The sequence below is a fragment of the Argopecten irradians genome, chromosome 1 (genome assembly GCF_041381155.1).
Source record: "Argopecten irradians isolate NY chromosome 1, Ai_NY, whole genome shotgun sequence".
Lineage (NCBI taxonomy): Eukaryota > Metazoa > Mollusca > Bivalvia > Pectinida > Pectinidae > Argopecten > Argopecten irradians.
Window position 1 is genome coordinate 63722549 of NC_091134.1, and position 16957 is coordinate 63739505.

General features: G+C 33.0%; 1 protein-coding gene across 4 annotated transcripts in view; it reads right to left on the bottom strand.

The window, feature by feature from the left end:
• The window catches only part of LOC138304896 (uncharacterized), a 141960-nt gene that overhangs the window by 92714 nt on the left and 32289 nt on the right, over positions 1-16957 (bottom strand). The gene's annotated exons all lie outside the window — the stretch shown is intronic.

Sequence of the window (16957 nt, forward strand, 5' to 3'; positions counted from 1 at the left end):
TAGAAATGGTACAAAAACCAGTTTCACTTAAACATTAAATCTGCATTTCAGGCTGAGATTTATCGCTGACTGATCCGAAGGCAGAGTTGTAGCTTATCTTAATGGCGACTTATCACATTTATACAGTATTTCAACTCTTTCATCTAGAAAACTTGACATTTTTCTTTGATAAAAAAACTTGATATTTCCTAGCAAATGTTGCTGTTAAAACTAATTAGGTTTAACTTAAATCAAAACCCATAATGTAGATGTTGATCAGCAGATGTATATATTACATATCTACACAATCAGGGGCTTGTGGCTGAAAACCAGGCTTCCATTGTTAACTAGATCATAACCAAATAGTACGGCCATTGCAATTATCATCAACTTATAAACCTAAGCTGACCTTTGAATGATTCCTGAGAAAACCAAAAGTGGCCAACCATTGTAGAATACAACATAATTGAGTAATGGCTATTGAAATTAACATCAAATCTTATGCACAATCTAAAGAACTAATATGACCTTTGTGGTGTTTTCCTGAGAAAATTATATTTTTGTTCTTGGGATGAACAACGCCTCAGTAACAATGTGGGCCGTACAACTTTAGTAGAACTAAAGATTACACTAAGTAGAAACAAGACAGCATCTATTCTTCCATTCCATGAGACCATCATCTTGCAAACATGTTTTTTTCTCATGCAGGATCAACTTGTTTGTCAAGTGCTTACATATTGCAGCTTCAACATGATGATATACCTACGCAAATATCTGAAAACATGGAATTAAAGTGACTATAAAATACATGGACATTGTCTTATTTGTTACAAATTGGAACTACATTATGTTACAACACACTCCTGTAAAATCCTATTCAAATGTTCTTTTACCTTCATCATGGGCAAATGTTTCTACAAATATTGTATTAATCTATTTATTGGTTGAGGAGTTTAAAACAAGTCAAAAACATTTTATTTAGTCCACAAGCATTATACAATGAAAAGGTTGAGCTATAATTTGACTGTACTGGTATGCCTATGTAAATGCTATTTAGAGTATTTTTCTCTCCCTCATTTGAACCCTAAAGCTGTTAAGCACAGATAACCAATAAGATAACACTTTTCTGCCAAAGTTGAAACGATAATTGAAAGTTGGTGAAATATATGATAACTCCACTGGCATGCTTCAGAATAACTGACATTAACTCAAGCAAGAATGAAATCACACAGGATGACATTATTTCAATGATTAACATCAGAATTAAATATCTAAGCAAAAAACATCTACTCAAAATTACACTAAATAAAATTTTGCATAATTTTGAAAGGAAATAGAGTGTAGAAAGGAAATAAATGAACTAAACATCACTTTTCATATCCATATATAAATCATTTGTGTTGTGTCAATTCAAGAAATTTCAATTTAATGTTCTCCTATCATCAAAATTATCAAAACAGAAAATCATATGTTGAAAGGTTTGTTAGACATAGAGGCAATAAAAGTGGAGTGTGTATATGTATTCAAGGCTATCACCTCTGGGGGAGCGATGCATCATTTGGACAAGGATTAAGTTTGATCAGGATCTCACAGGAATGTTCAATCTCATAGAGGATATATGCTTAACTGCTTATTCTGCTAAATATCCGTCCAATTTCATTAAACCACTCTTCCCCTGGTAATCGTCCGACACATTTCTGTGAGTCAGCGATTATATATGAAAATTTGTTCTCAAAAAAGCAATGTTAGGGTTGTCATAGCGATGATCAATCTCAGTAATGACTGTATAATCAGTACTCTATTGAAATTTATTGCTTTGTACACAAGATCCAGGGTGAACTGAATTAGAATTTCATCTTGTCTAAAATGTACTTGTCATACTGCATTCCAAGATGTTTTATTATATACTAATTATAATTCAGGTTATAACCATGGTTTTTCTGTATCTACATGACATCTGAAGCTGTGGAAAAGAGTTTAAAAATTAACTATTAACTCCTTTTCCCTCTATCAAAGTAAGGCAATGTATAAACAAGAGTTCCATGGAAATGGATGTTTCGCCTGCACAGCAGTTTAAACATCACAAAAAATTGTTATTTACAGTTGAACATATTGATAATAACTAAGTGAAGTTATCAAGTCCTGTAACTCTTGCAAATATTGACGGATTTTGACCAGTATCAATCCTATCCTAGTTCTCATTGATATCAACCAATATACAATATTTGGTTAAAATCGGATAATAAATATTAAAGAAATTATGTTTTAATGATTTTGAAGTCCCGTAACTCTTGTAAATATTAACGGTTTTTGACCAATATCAAACAAATTGGAGATCTCATTGATATCAAATTTGGTTGAAATTGAACAATAAATACTATTGTTATTGAACGGAAACTATATTGACGGATTTTAATCAATATCAAACCCATCCGAGATCTCATTAATATAAAGAAATATACCAAAGTCAGTTGAAATCAGACAAGTAATACTAAAGTTATCAAGCGAGAAAACCATGGCTTTATCTATTTTGACGATTTCAAAGTCCCGTAACTTTGTCATATATTGACAAATTTTCACCAGTATCGAACTCATCAGAGATCTCATTGTTATAAAGCAATATTCCAAGTTTGGTTGAAATCGGACAATCAATACTTAAAATATCGCACGGAAACCGCTTTCTGGACGCCGCCGTCGCTGACACTGTTAACCCCGACATAGTGATACCTATGTGTCCTACATGCCTTGCAGGCGACACAAAAAATTATGTACATTATTTTCTATTATTTCTTCTAAGTAAAAATTCTCAATTTTTTTCCTGTGAATTTTAAAACACTACTTTTTTCACAAGATGCATAGTTGCATTAGTAATTCTGAAATGTTTGATTTTTGTTTATCTAATATTTCATGGAAAATTTAATTTCCAATACAGCATGAAAAAATAAAACTTTAACTATCCAAATTATATTGAAAACGGGTTCATGATAAATATCTATCAACAAGAAAGCATTAACTAAGTGCATCAAAAATTGAATCAAATTGAAGGAAAGGATAATTGTTCTCATTTTCTAAAAAAAATGAAATATGATAATAATAAAATGAAACCACAAATATTTATGAATGGGTGTTCTGGTGCTAAACATCTTCTGTGGCAATACAATGGCCTATCCTTTAAAAATAAACATGTTCTGTGAATTATCCTCTCAGTGTATGTTAGGTAATTGTAGAATTACTGATGTTTAATTGTATAGATAATTATGTGGTTACGGTTCTATGACTATCAGGGTGTGTTCAAATCAACCTATAGGCTGGTAACTATACTTTCAAGATTCCAGTCCGGAAGGAAATATCAGTACGAAATTTCACTGAAACTCACATTAATATACAATTATTTACCTTTTGAAAAAACACATCTGACAGTTATGGAACTTGATTGTATGGACCCCTGACTCTACTGACCCTTTATTCTACTGACCCTTTACTCTACTGACCCCTGACTCTACTGACCCCTGACTTTACTGATCCCTGACTTTACTGATCCCTGACTTTACTGATCTGACCTGACTTTGACTGACTCTACGACCCTGACTCTACTGACCACTGACTTTACTGACCCCTGACTTACTGACCTTTGACTCTACTGACCCCTGACTCTACTGACCCTGACTCTACTGACCCCTGACTTTACTGACCTTTGACTCTATTGACACCTAACTTTACTGACACCTGACTTTACTGGCCCCTGACTTTACTGACACCTGACTTTACTGACCTTACTTTAACTGACACCTGACTTTACTGACACCTGACTTTACTGACACCTGACTCTATTGACACCTAACTTACTACTGACACATGACTTTACTGACACCTGACTTTACTGAACACCTTACTTTACTGACACCTTACTTAAACTGACACCTGACTTTACTGAAACCTTACTTAACTGACACCTGACTAAACCCTGTAATACAAGAGAAGATAAAACAAACTGAGTTCCTGTGTGTCCTATTTGATATATTACGGTATTACTGTGTATTTCCATTTAACAGGAAAATGTCAAATACATTTCTATCTACAGTACAGTTGAAGATGTGTGTGGTAAGATTACCATAACAAAGATATGTTACAGTTGTATAAAGACAAATCTGAAAGCAACACTAGAATTAAACATGTAGGTACTTCACACAGCAGTCTACAAGCAGAGGCTGTGGGTCTTGGCCTTTGATGATTTCAGCGTTTTTTTGAGGAAAACAAAGTGATGGTTGAATGGGGAGCCAGATGGCTGCTTTAACTCAACATTCCTCAACAGAACTGATTTGACCTGACCAAAAAACAGACTATAGTCTATTTCAGATAACTGCATTCAAAACCATGTGACTGTATAATTGGATTTCATAATGGGTTTCAGTACTGGAAATATTTCTAGTTTAATTGAGAATTAGATAGAATGGGTTAGGTTTAATAAGATTTAGATGGTACACTGAATGTCTATTGGTGGTTAAGACCTAAATCAGACAAAATGAGTTAGAAATTGGACATTGATTCCATATATCTGTATCAGCAGCCTAAGAAGGACAACTACTGTGTACCAAAACAAAAAGGCAGTCAAACCATCTAATATATGGATACAATAAAGGTTATAATAGCAAGTTAAAACTCAAACCATCTAATATATGGATACAATTAAGGTATCGCCAGTTAAAACTCAAACCATCTAATATATGGATACAATAAAGGTTATAATAGCAAGTTAAAACTCAAACCATCTAATATATGGATACAATAAAGGTTTATAGCAAGTTAAAACTCAAACCATCTAATATATGGATACAATAAAGGTTATAGCAAGTTAAAACTCAAACCATCTAATAATGGATACAATAAAGGTAATAGCAAGTTAAAACTCAAACCATCTAATATATGGATACAATAAAGGTTATAGCAATAAAAGCAATTAAAACTCAAATATAACTAATATATATGGATACAATAAAGGTTATAGCAAGTTAAAAAACTCTATAAAACCAAGTTAAAACTCAAACCATCTAATATATGGATACAATAAAGGTTATAATAGCAAGTTTAAAACTCAAACCATCTAATATATGGATACAATAAAGGTTATAATAGCAAGTTAAAACTCAAACCATCTATATGGATACAATAAGTATAGCAAGTTAAAATCAAACATCTAATATATGAAAGGTTATAAGCAATTAAAACTCAAACCATCTAATATATGGATACAATAAAGGTTATAGCAAGTTAAAACTCAAACCATCTAATATATGGATACAATAAAGGTTATAGCAAGTTAAAACTCAAACCATCTAATATATGGATACAATAAAGGTTATTCAAACCATCTAATATATGGATACAATAAAGGTTATAATAGCAAGTTAAAACTCAAACCATCTAATATATGGATACAATAAAGGTTATAATAGCAAGTTAAAACTCAAACCATCTAATATATGGATACAATAAAGGTTATAATAGCAAGTTAAAACTCAAACCATCTAATATATGGATACAATAAAGGTATAATAGCAAGTTAAAACTCAAACCATCTAATATATGGATACAATAAAGGTTATAATAGCAAGTTAAAAACTCAAACCATCTAATATATGGATACAATAAAGGATATAATAGCAAGTTAAAACTCAAACCATCTAATATATGGATACAATAAAGGTTATATAGCAAGTTAAAACTCAAACCATCTAATATATGGATACAATAAAGGTTATAATAGCAAGTTAAAACTCAAACCATCTAATATATGGATACAATAAAGGTTATAGCAAGTTAAAACTCAAACCATCTAATATATGGATACAATAAAGGTTATAATAGCAAGTTAAAACTCAAACCATCTAATATATGGATACAATAAAGGTTTATAGCAAGTTAAAACTCAAACCATCTAATATATGGATACAATAAAGGTTATAATAGCAAGTTAAAACTCAAACCATCTAATATATGGATACAATAAAGGTTATAGCAAGTTAAAACTCAAACCATCTAATATATGGATACAATAAAGGTTATAATAGCCAGTTAAAACTCAAACCATCTAATATATGGATACAATAAAGGTTATAATAGCAAGTTAAAACTCAAACCATCTAATATATGGATACAATAAAGGTTATAGCAAGTTAAAACTCAAACCATCTAATATATGGATACAATAAAGGTTATAGCAAGTTAAAACTCAAACCATCTAATATATGGATACAATAAAGGTTATAATAGCAAGTTAAAACTCAAACTATCTAATATATGGATACAATAAAGGTTAATAGCAAGTTAAAACTCAAACATCTAATATATGGATACAATAAAGGTTATATAGCAAGTTAAAACTCAAACCATCTAATATATGGATACAATAAAGGTTATAGCAAGTTAAAACTCAAACCATCTAATATATGGATACAATAAAGGTTATAATAGCAAGTTAAAACTCAAACATCATGAACAAAAGTTATAGCAGTTAAAACTCAAACCATCTAATATATGGATACAATAAAGGTTATATAGCAAGTTAAAACTCAAACCATCTAATATATGGATACAATAAAGGTTATAGCAAGTTAAAACTCAAACCATCTAATATATGGATACAATAAAGGTTATAATAGCAAGTTAAAACTCAAAATCTAATATATGGATACTCAAGTTAAACTCAAACCATCTAATATATGGATACAATAAAGGTTATAATAGCAAGTTAAAACTCAATCTAATATATGGATACAATAAAGGTTATAATAGCAAGTTAAAACTCAAACCATCTAATATATGGATACAATAAAGGTTAATAAGCACATTATAAAACTCAAACCATCTAATATATGGATACAATAAAGGTTATATAGCAAGTTAAAACTCAAACCATCTAATATATGGATACAATAAAGGTTATATAGCAAGTAAAACTCAAACCATCTAAAAACTCAAACCATCTAATATATGGATACAATAAAGGTTTATAGCAAGTTAAAACTCAAACCATCTAATATATGGATACAATAAAGGTTATAATAGCAAGTTAAAACTCAAACCATCTAATAATGGATACAATAAAGGTTATAATAGCAAGTTAAAACTCAAACCATCTAATATATGGATACAATAAAGGTTATAATAGCAAGTTAAAACTCAAACCATCTAATATATGGATACAATAAAGGTTATAATAGCAAGTTAAAACTCAAACCATCTAATATATGGATACAATAAAGGTTAATAGCAAGTTAAAACTCAAACCATCTAATATATGGATACAATAAAGGTTATAGCAAGTTAAAACTCAAACCATCTAATATATGGATACAATAAAGGTTATAATAGCAAGTTAAAACTCAAACCATCTAATATATGGATACAATAAAGGTTATAATAGCAAGTTAAAACTCAAACCATCTAATATATGGATACAATAAAGGTTATAGCAAGTTAAAACTCAAACCATCTAATATATGGATACAATAAAGGTTATAATAGCAAGTTAAAACTCAAACCATCTAATATATGGATACAATAAAGGTTATAATAGCAAGTTAAAACTCAAACCATCTAATATATGGATACAATAAAGGTTATAATAGCAAGTTAAAACTCAAACCATCTAATATATGGATACAATAAAGGTTATAATAGCAAGTTAAAACTCAAACCATCTAATATATGGATACAATAAAGGTTATAATAGCAAGTTAAAACTCAAACCATCTAATATATGGATACAATAAAGGTATAGCAAGTTAAAACTCAAACCATCTAATATATGGATACAATAAAGGTTATAATAGCAAGTTAAAACTCAAACCATCTAATATATGGATACAATAAAGGTTATAGCAAGTTAAAACTCAAACCATCTAATATATGGATACAATAAAGGTTATATAGCAAGTTAAAACTCAAACCATCTAATATATGGATACAATAAAGGTTATAATAGCAAGTTAAAACTCAAACCATCTAATATATGGATACAATAAAGGTTATATAGCAAGTTAAAACTCAAACCATCTAATATATGGATACAATAAAGGTTATAGCAAGTTAAAACTCAAACCATCTAATATATGGATACAATAAAGGTTATAATAGCAAGTTAAAACTCAAACCATCTAATATATGGATACAATAAAGGTTATAGCAAGTTAAAACTCAAACCATCTAATATATGGATACAATAAAGGTTATAATATCAAACCATCTAATATATGGATACAATAAAGGTTATATAGCAAGTTAAAACTCAAACCATCTAATATATGGATACAATAAAGGTTATTATAACCAGTGAAAAGTCAAACCATCTAATATATGGATACAAGAAAGGTTATAATAGCCAGTTAAAACTCAAACCATCTAATATATGGATACAAGAAAGGTTATAATAGCAAGTTAAAACTCTTAAGTTACTAAGGATTTCAAAAATGAATTTTAACTATAATACAGACTAGGAACTTCATACTGATTATGTTTTTCAATACTTTGTTATAAATTGATTAGCTGAATTAAACTGATGACCATGTCCATTTGCTGTGGAGTGTATGTGTCTTTAGCTAAAACAACTTGTATTATGTATATATACCTGGCATGTAATAGACATTTCAGTCACTTTAATTTGATATGAGTGCTTGAATTTGATAATCATTCTTATATGTTAACAATAGACCAAGATGCACAGTATAACTTAAATTATACTGCTATAACGACCAAACACCTTCTCTTTTACGTATTGTGAAGAAATAGCTGTGTTGCTCACATAAATAATTCTATGTTACAAACATTACACCAAGTTCAATCAGTGTTATCTGTACTTGTGTATTTAAATTATCTGCTCTTGGCGAAAGGGAGTATTGTATCATGACTTCATTTCTCAAGAGAAAACAGCATATTTTTCTACACAAACTGAACTTCGAGTAACATTAAACACTTTAAGATTTTAAAATTTAACCTGATGTTCTAATAATACCTACAATGAAAATAGTTCTCATGGTAATAATTACTGTTCCTTCAATATGAAAGACATTCTTTAGTAGTTCTTGAAAATCTAAACTTTGAAGAAAAAACCAGGAAGGTTTAATCAAGAAGGTACAATCTAAAATGTAAAGGCAATAATTTTGTTACTTGAATTAACTTTGCATCTTTATCTTACATAGCATTATGTATAGGAAGTAAAACTATCAAACCACAAAACTGTAAATAATATGCTTGATTTCTTTCTCTCATCAATTCAAGATATTCAAATTTAATGAATTCAAAATTTAAGTAATTTAGATAGGTTTGGATAGAGTGTAAATGTATCTGTTTTGAAACACAATAGGTTTGTCTTGAGGTTAAGAATGTACAAAGATGTAACAATTTTTTGCTTTTGAAATTATGAAACAGACTATAGTTGGCTGACTTTGATGGCCTAATTACTGAACTGCCTCCCACACTTTCCCACCAGTCTCAGGCTACAGGCTGCACACCATTCAGGCTCTACAGCTTCCTCACATAGTTCCCTTCATAAAACCCAACTGTCATCCTGTGTTGGGAGGGGGACACAGATGTGCCTGGATGTCCCCTAATAGTACCACCAAGGTCAGACGGTAGCCTCATCACAAGGTCAGACTACGGACCAGTGCCCCCCACACATTCGTTTATCATATGTATCAACACATGAACTAATCAAGTCACCCAAAACCAGGAAATGCCAAGTCAAACATCAGCACCAGTCACAGCCAACTATTGCTAGCCACTGTTTATTTGTAAAGCAGTCGTTGGTGTTGGTGGGCCATTTTCTCTGCTGATATTTTATCAGCTTTTCATGTTCCTAACAAATATAATTAACTCTGTAGCATTTGATGTTTCTAATAGAAATTTAACCATGTCATTGTTCAAACATTGCTTCTTAAATGACATTAACATTTCTAATTGCTCTTTTGAATAGCAATGCTCTCTTTTACTTGAAACCATTCCTTAATTGTGGCGATGTACGTAAAGCCAGAGACTTATAAATACAAAACATGTCATGATGCATATTCCTATGCTTATCACCATTTGAAGTACAAAAAGACAATTAATGTTCAAAGTTAAACTTAATCCTTACAAAACAAACTGCTATTATCTTTCAGCTGACTTAGTTTCCGAGTTGTTTTAAGCCTAGTGATGAGGTTAGCATGTGCTAACTATGGATATGTAATTTGTACATTTTCTTTGTTGTCAGGTCTAGTAGCTGACGACTTCTAACATCAATGTACCAGTCGCTTTGTCAAGTTCTGAACAAGATTGTGAATACAGATTTTTGCTATATATAGTAATAAAAACAGATTTACGTTAATAAAAGCAACATGTTTAGTTTTCTCCTGCTGTTCATTTCATCTTGTCCCCAGCGTTTTTCCTCCTCACATTTTCACTAAATGTATAAAAATCTAATTGAAATTGTCATTCTTGGAGCACATTAGAAAAGCCATACTAGCCTGCTTGGCCGAGTCAAAGGGATTTTTTAATGGATCTCAAGTGATTTCAATGAGCATACAGATTGGTATGATGCCGATCTGAGGGAGAGCTGTGGTCCGCTGTCGCCTGGCACGAGACTGGCGAACCAGGAAACACGCTGATGCTGATCCAGCAAAAATTACTCATATACAAAGGCAGAGATGGTGCACTATATTATATATACATCATAGCTAGTTATACCTTATAGCACATGTCACCGTGTGTAAAGACCACAACCATCCATGAATAGAGATATTATTATCATTCATAATAAGAATTCAAAATTAGTTTTTTTTTTTTTTCATATTATGAAATTAATTATGTTTCCTTTTGTTTTGCCATTCTTAAATCCTTCTATTTTCACATATCCTTGATTTCCAGTTAAGTTTGTCTTTTACTGATACTTTTATATCCAAAATCATTCTCAAGTTACAATTTTCCAAAATCTGTTAAGGCTGAGTTGTTCAAGTATATGACAGTCTATCAATATTAAAATGCCCACAAAGGATAGTTACTAGGTATTACAAAAATAAGCCATTTGTTCTCTCCATGAAACCAAAAAAAAAAAACTTTTGTTGCATAAGTTTTCTCCCTTTAGCGTGAAACAAATTAATATCATTAACTTTTTAAAATTGACTTATTATAGCCTAGGCCTATAACTTTCATATTTCGATTGTATAAAGCACTCACTACGTATAAGGCAATAAGTGGTTCTGTTTAAACGCCCCCTCCCCCTCCTGTTATTGTATTTAAACGCCCCCTCCCCCTCCTGTTATTGTATTTAAACGCCCCTCCCCCTCCTGTTATTGTACTTAAACACCCCCTCCCCCTCCTGTTATTGTATTTAAATGCCCCCTCCCCCTCCTGTTATTGTATTTAAACGCCCCCTCCCCCTCCTGTTATTGTATTTAAACGCCCCCTCCCCCTCCTGTTATTGTATTTAAATGCCCCCTCCCCCTCCTGTTATTGTATTTAAATGCCCCCTCCCCCTCCTGTTATTGTATTTAAACGCCCCCTCCCCCTCCTGTTATTGTATTTAAATGCCCCCTCCCCCTCCTGTTATTGTATTTAAATGCCCCCTCCCCCTCCTGTTATTGTATTTAAACGCCCCCTCCCCCTCCTGTTATTGTATTTAAACGCCCCCTCCCCCTCCTGTTATTGTATTTAAATGCCCCCTCCCCCTCCTGTTATTGTATTTAAACGCCCCCTCCCCCTCCTGTTATTGTATTTAAACGCCCCCTCCCCCTCCTGTTATTGTATTTAAATGCCCCCTCCCCCTCCTGTTATTGTATTTAAATGCCCCCTCCCCCTCCTGTTATTGTATTTAAACGCCCCCTCCCCCTCCTGTTATTGTATTTAAACGCCCCCTCCCCCTCCTGTAATTGTATTTAAATGCCCCCTCCCCCTCCTGTTATTGTATTTAAATGCCCCCTCCCCCTCCTGTTATTGTATTTAAACGCCCCCTCCCCCTCCTGTAATTGTATTTAAACGCCCCCTCCCCCTCCTGTAATTGTATTTAAACGCCCCCTCCCCCTCCTGTAATTGTAATAAATCAATTACAATAATGCTGGTAATTAAAGTTGGCGGAATCATAGTAGAACAATAGGCTGCTGTCAAAAGAAGAAGTTCATAGATAGTATTATATATTATTACATATGCTGATCCTTAGGACTTATAATAGGAGCAGATCTAGGAGGGTCACTGTGCTCATATGAACATAAAGTGGTCTGCTAGGGGCAATAAAGAGGTCTTCTTCCTTTTCAACAGAAAATAAAACCCCAGGAAGTTAACAATTGACAGCGACCTAAATGCATGATGACAGAAAATCTGATTCTGATGACTCAAGTTCACATCAAATTATGTACAAAATATACATAGTGGCTTATTGAAAGTTATATATAAATGACCATTGGATTCAGAGATATTGTAGCATCAGATCTGAATTGTAGTTAAATATACATGTAGTAACAAATATGTGTCTACAGGCTGGTAGACTTTATCAAATAGCAAGTAAATTATTAACAATTGAACTGCGAATAATTCTATATGTGATATGAAATACAATTTTATTCTACATGACAAAGCCAATATTCAAAATGTTAAAAAAAAAAAAAAAAAATTTGACAGGAGAGATGAGTCAGGTGTAGAATTTATATAAACTCTACCTGCTGTGACAAAGTTCAGTCAAACATTATCCCTTAATAAAGTGTACCAGTGTTCATGTGCATGACTGGTCAGAGATACCAGCGAGCCCTCTACCTATTATTGTCAGGAAGAGCTAGTACATAAACCAACCATAATGAAACTCATTATTATACTATTCTATAAAACAGGTGCTTGCAGCCTAGCTATGAACACTGCAGTTTGGCAACCTGATAATAACATTAATGCATTTAACAAGAACGAGAAGCTTCACACGTTTATTGATAGGAAAGTTAAAACTTTTGTCCTTTATAAAGAACAGATTATCAGTATTTTCATATTTTTCTTCTTACTTTTTTTCATTGAAGTTTTTTAGCTGCTGCCACATGGGTAACTAAGAACAAGGATCAATGTTGGCTTTAGATAGCTGGATTAAGATAACAGTACTTTAGTGATTCTTCTTTTTTATTACCAGTAAAATATGTAAATAAGGCCACCCGGTGCTTCAACTTCACTGCCCTACCTAACCAACTTAATTCTCCACACATATTGGTCCTTTATAAGTTAATTACAAATAAAGAGAGGGCTGCATGAAATATGTTTCTTCTTATACCTTGCTAAAGAAAACTCATTTTCCTCCATGAACCTCATTTCAAGGTCAGGGTAGTGGTGACCTTTTGTATGCTGTGACCCTACTTCCTGTTGAAATGGCACATTATGCCAGATTAATCCTATGTAAATCTGGTTTTCACAGCTTCATTGCACAACGATACAGTGTAAATAAAATATTACATATATATTTATATCAAGCTTATGGTGAAGTGTCAAACTATTTATTTTCTTTAATTTCTTGTGTATAACATTTTTAATAGCTTGCTCATCGAGTTGACACAATTTCTCTGGCTCTACATGTCCCCACCAGTTGACCTCTATATATTTAGCACAAGCCAAGAGGAAGAGAATGTCCTCACAAAGAAAACCTTGTGGCACTGATATTATTAACATTAGTCCCAGAATTGCCTAATCCATGGTGAATTATGTCAAGGGTACCATAGGGGGTAGCATTGCTACTCTCTCTCTTTCTATTTCAGCGATTTTTTATACCAGAAACATTAATCCCGCAGAGAAAAGGCTCTTTGATGTTCAGGGACCGATACACTGCACTTTGGAAAGTTTGGGGTTTAAATGGGAATGGGGGGAGGAAACCCCAGCGACTTACAGCTCCGGGTTATGTATGCTTACCATTAAAATATATTCATATATACTCCACACCGGGTAATCCTATAATCAAATGCCCTCGTCTTACCACGCTGGGGAGCTTAACCAATATGTCACTGTGACTATTAGCTACATAGACTTGTCCTAAGGACATGATTATTAGGACAGGATTAACGAAAATAGGACTGATCAGGAGTAGAGTGTACTTCTGGGACAATGGTGGGTCAAACGTCACACAAAAGTGTAATAGGATTTATACTGAAGGAAAATTAAATGGTTTATGCTGATGCAACATAAATACCATATATCCGATTTATTTTATTTTGACACATATTTTAAGTCTCACAAAACTACAAATAGAAATGCCAAGAATCTGTATAGTAGAAATAGGGCTAAAATCATAAGTCTCAGATGAACTTGCATACAGGGTCAGAAGCAGAGAGGGACAAAATCAAATGAAATTCCATTGATAAATATTGGTTATTTACAGCTGGTCCAGTAATGAATACTTTCATACTGAAGGTATCAAAAAGGTGTAACATTAACATGTAGTTTATATACAAATGTATCTATATCTACCGTAGTTTCACTGAACTAAAACGATACATAACTGTTGATGGTTCATATTTTTCCCCCTTTATTTATATAGGCATATATGTTCTCATAAACGTCCCAAGGTACACCATTCTGCCCCTTGAAGAGAGAAGTGCCAGAGTGAGGCCACCATCTGTTGCCGTGCCGTGCCGACCACAAACTGCCGAACAAATGCCTGTGGTTAGGCTCCAGGCTCACACTTGATAGAACAAGTTCAACCATTTCATTCATAAAATTTTGCACTAGTCCCACGTTTTTCACCACCAAATTATGGAGCGATAGCCTTGGTGATGATTACATGAGACCTGTATTAGAGGTTAGATAGGGACTAGACCCTCCTATGCCTCCTTATCCATATATCTTACATGCATGACTTGTTGTATGTACTCCTCCCATTCTTTATAACCCTCTTTTCATTCACCACAAATCACATTAAGACACATTTACTTAAAAAAATTTTAGTATTGATACTTTTCTGTCATAAAAATATCTATATGAATTATGAAACAAGCTTGCATAAAAGTGGACGTCACCTGCAAATAGGATTAATGGATAGAAACAATGGAAATAGTGACCTTGACCTTTGACCCTGTCAAAATCCTAAGCAATCATTTTGGGCGAGGAAGGTCTGCATGACTTTTGAGATGGTCAGCTCAATTGCAATGATTATTTTTTTATCATTTAATGCAGGGATATGGGGTTCAAATATTTCATTTGGAATACTTGCAACACATGTATGCCTGAAATGCAAATTCTGTTAATGATAGCTACGATATAGTAACACAACTTGAAGCCTAATTAACTTAACACATTAAGATAAAAATATATATGGAGGGCTATACTGAAAACATTCTGTATATAACACTATCAACATCAACCTGCACCTCAAGCCACTTCTGGTTTTCTTTTATTTAAGTCTAAAAATAGCATTTTTTTTTGTCCTTAAAAAACCTGAGAAGCAATCATCTGTTAAAATCTTTATCAGGCCAATGTTTTGACAGTATCGGTGTGGCCTGGTTGAACTCAGCTGCTAGCTACAAAAGTCCTATGAGAACTAGAAAATCTGTTTGAAATCAGCCCAGATAAAAGTGTGTGTTTTAAGTATGGGTGATGGGTTGGGAGGGGAATAATCTGTAAGAATCTTAGCCTAACAGTGGTAGAATAAGGGAGTTTACAATGGGATAGGGAGGAATCACTAGATACCTAGTACAGTGTTAATGGACCAGGGTAAGTGGTCAATGATTTCAACAAGTGTGCCAACCTGTGGCCCCCCACATCAGGGGTATCCGGTGTCCCCCCCCCCTCCCCTCCACAGCCCCCAGGCCTCACCAGCTCCCTACTATTACTGCAATCCCCTGACACTTTACACAGACTCTCTCCATGAAAAAACTTTGTGCTTCTGTTCCCAATTTCACAGATCACATTGTCAGCTTCCTTTGGGCAAACTACATGTTTTATGCCCTCAAAAAACATTTCACTTTCTATTGATATATAAACAAAACTATATTCTACCACTTTTTCTGAACATGGAATAATTACCCAAAGTTTATAACATTATTTTTACAAAAGAGAGCAAAAAAGATGTGAAAATTATGACAGTGTAACAACTAAGCTCCACAGATATTGGGGTCGTGACTGCTAATTGAAAATTATCTGGATGACTAACAGTGTCCCTGGTGAGAATTTCTCACTTGGTAATTTAAAAGTCGTCAAGAGATTCGATAATGAACTTTACACCATTTATTAGTACAGTTACATCAACAGGAAATGAAGCGGTTTTGAACTAACAAGAGTAAATGATCTGTATAACAGATTATAGCATTTTTGTTCCAAAACTTACATACCTCTTCCTCCCCCTACCGAGATAAAAATCTGTAAAAACTGCTGACGAGGCAATTTATAGAATCATTCATTGAAAGTTCCGAAAAAAGCAACAAAATTAGCTTATATCATCTCATTATTTAAAAGCTATGAATATGTATAAAATGAAATGACATTTCGCAGATCATAAAAACATTAAATTTACTAAGATAACCATGTAGATATAGAGTTTAAAATATATCTTCGCTGAATTACCGCATAACGTGTTTTTTCACTAAGCGCAAATTTTGCCATTTATACCGGAAAACAGAATTTCACCACCTCATATTTTCGCCGTTGCACACTACGAGAATAGTGTTCCCTTTCTAATAGCTAGGTGTTAAATGTATTTCCTTTTATTGCTGTTTTGTAGCAGAGACTTGATTGGCACTGACCACTATATCCAAAGTATGATTACAGTGTATAACGTAAAATAAAAACGTGGGTAATTATATATTGCTTTTAGTGAGATGAACAATGTTCAGATTAGTCACAGATGACGCAGCATGCTTAGTTTATACTGTAATCAAAACAATTACGCGAGTCTTAGCTGTTGTCAGACTGTCCACAGGTATATCGACTACGTATATATGTATATTATGGGATATCAGCTAATATAAACATATATCCCTATTCAACAACATGT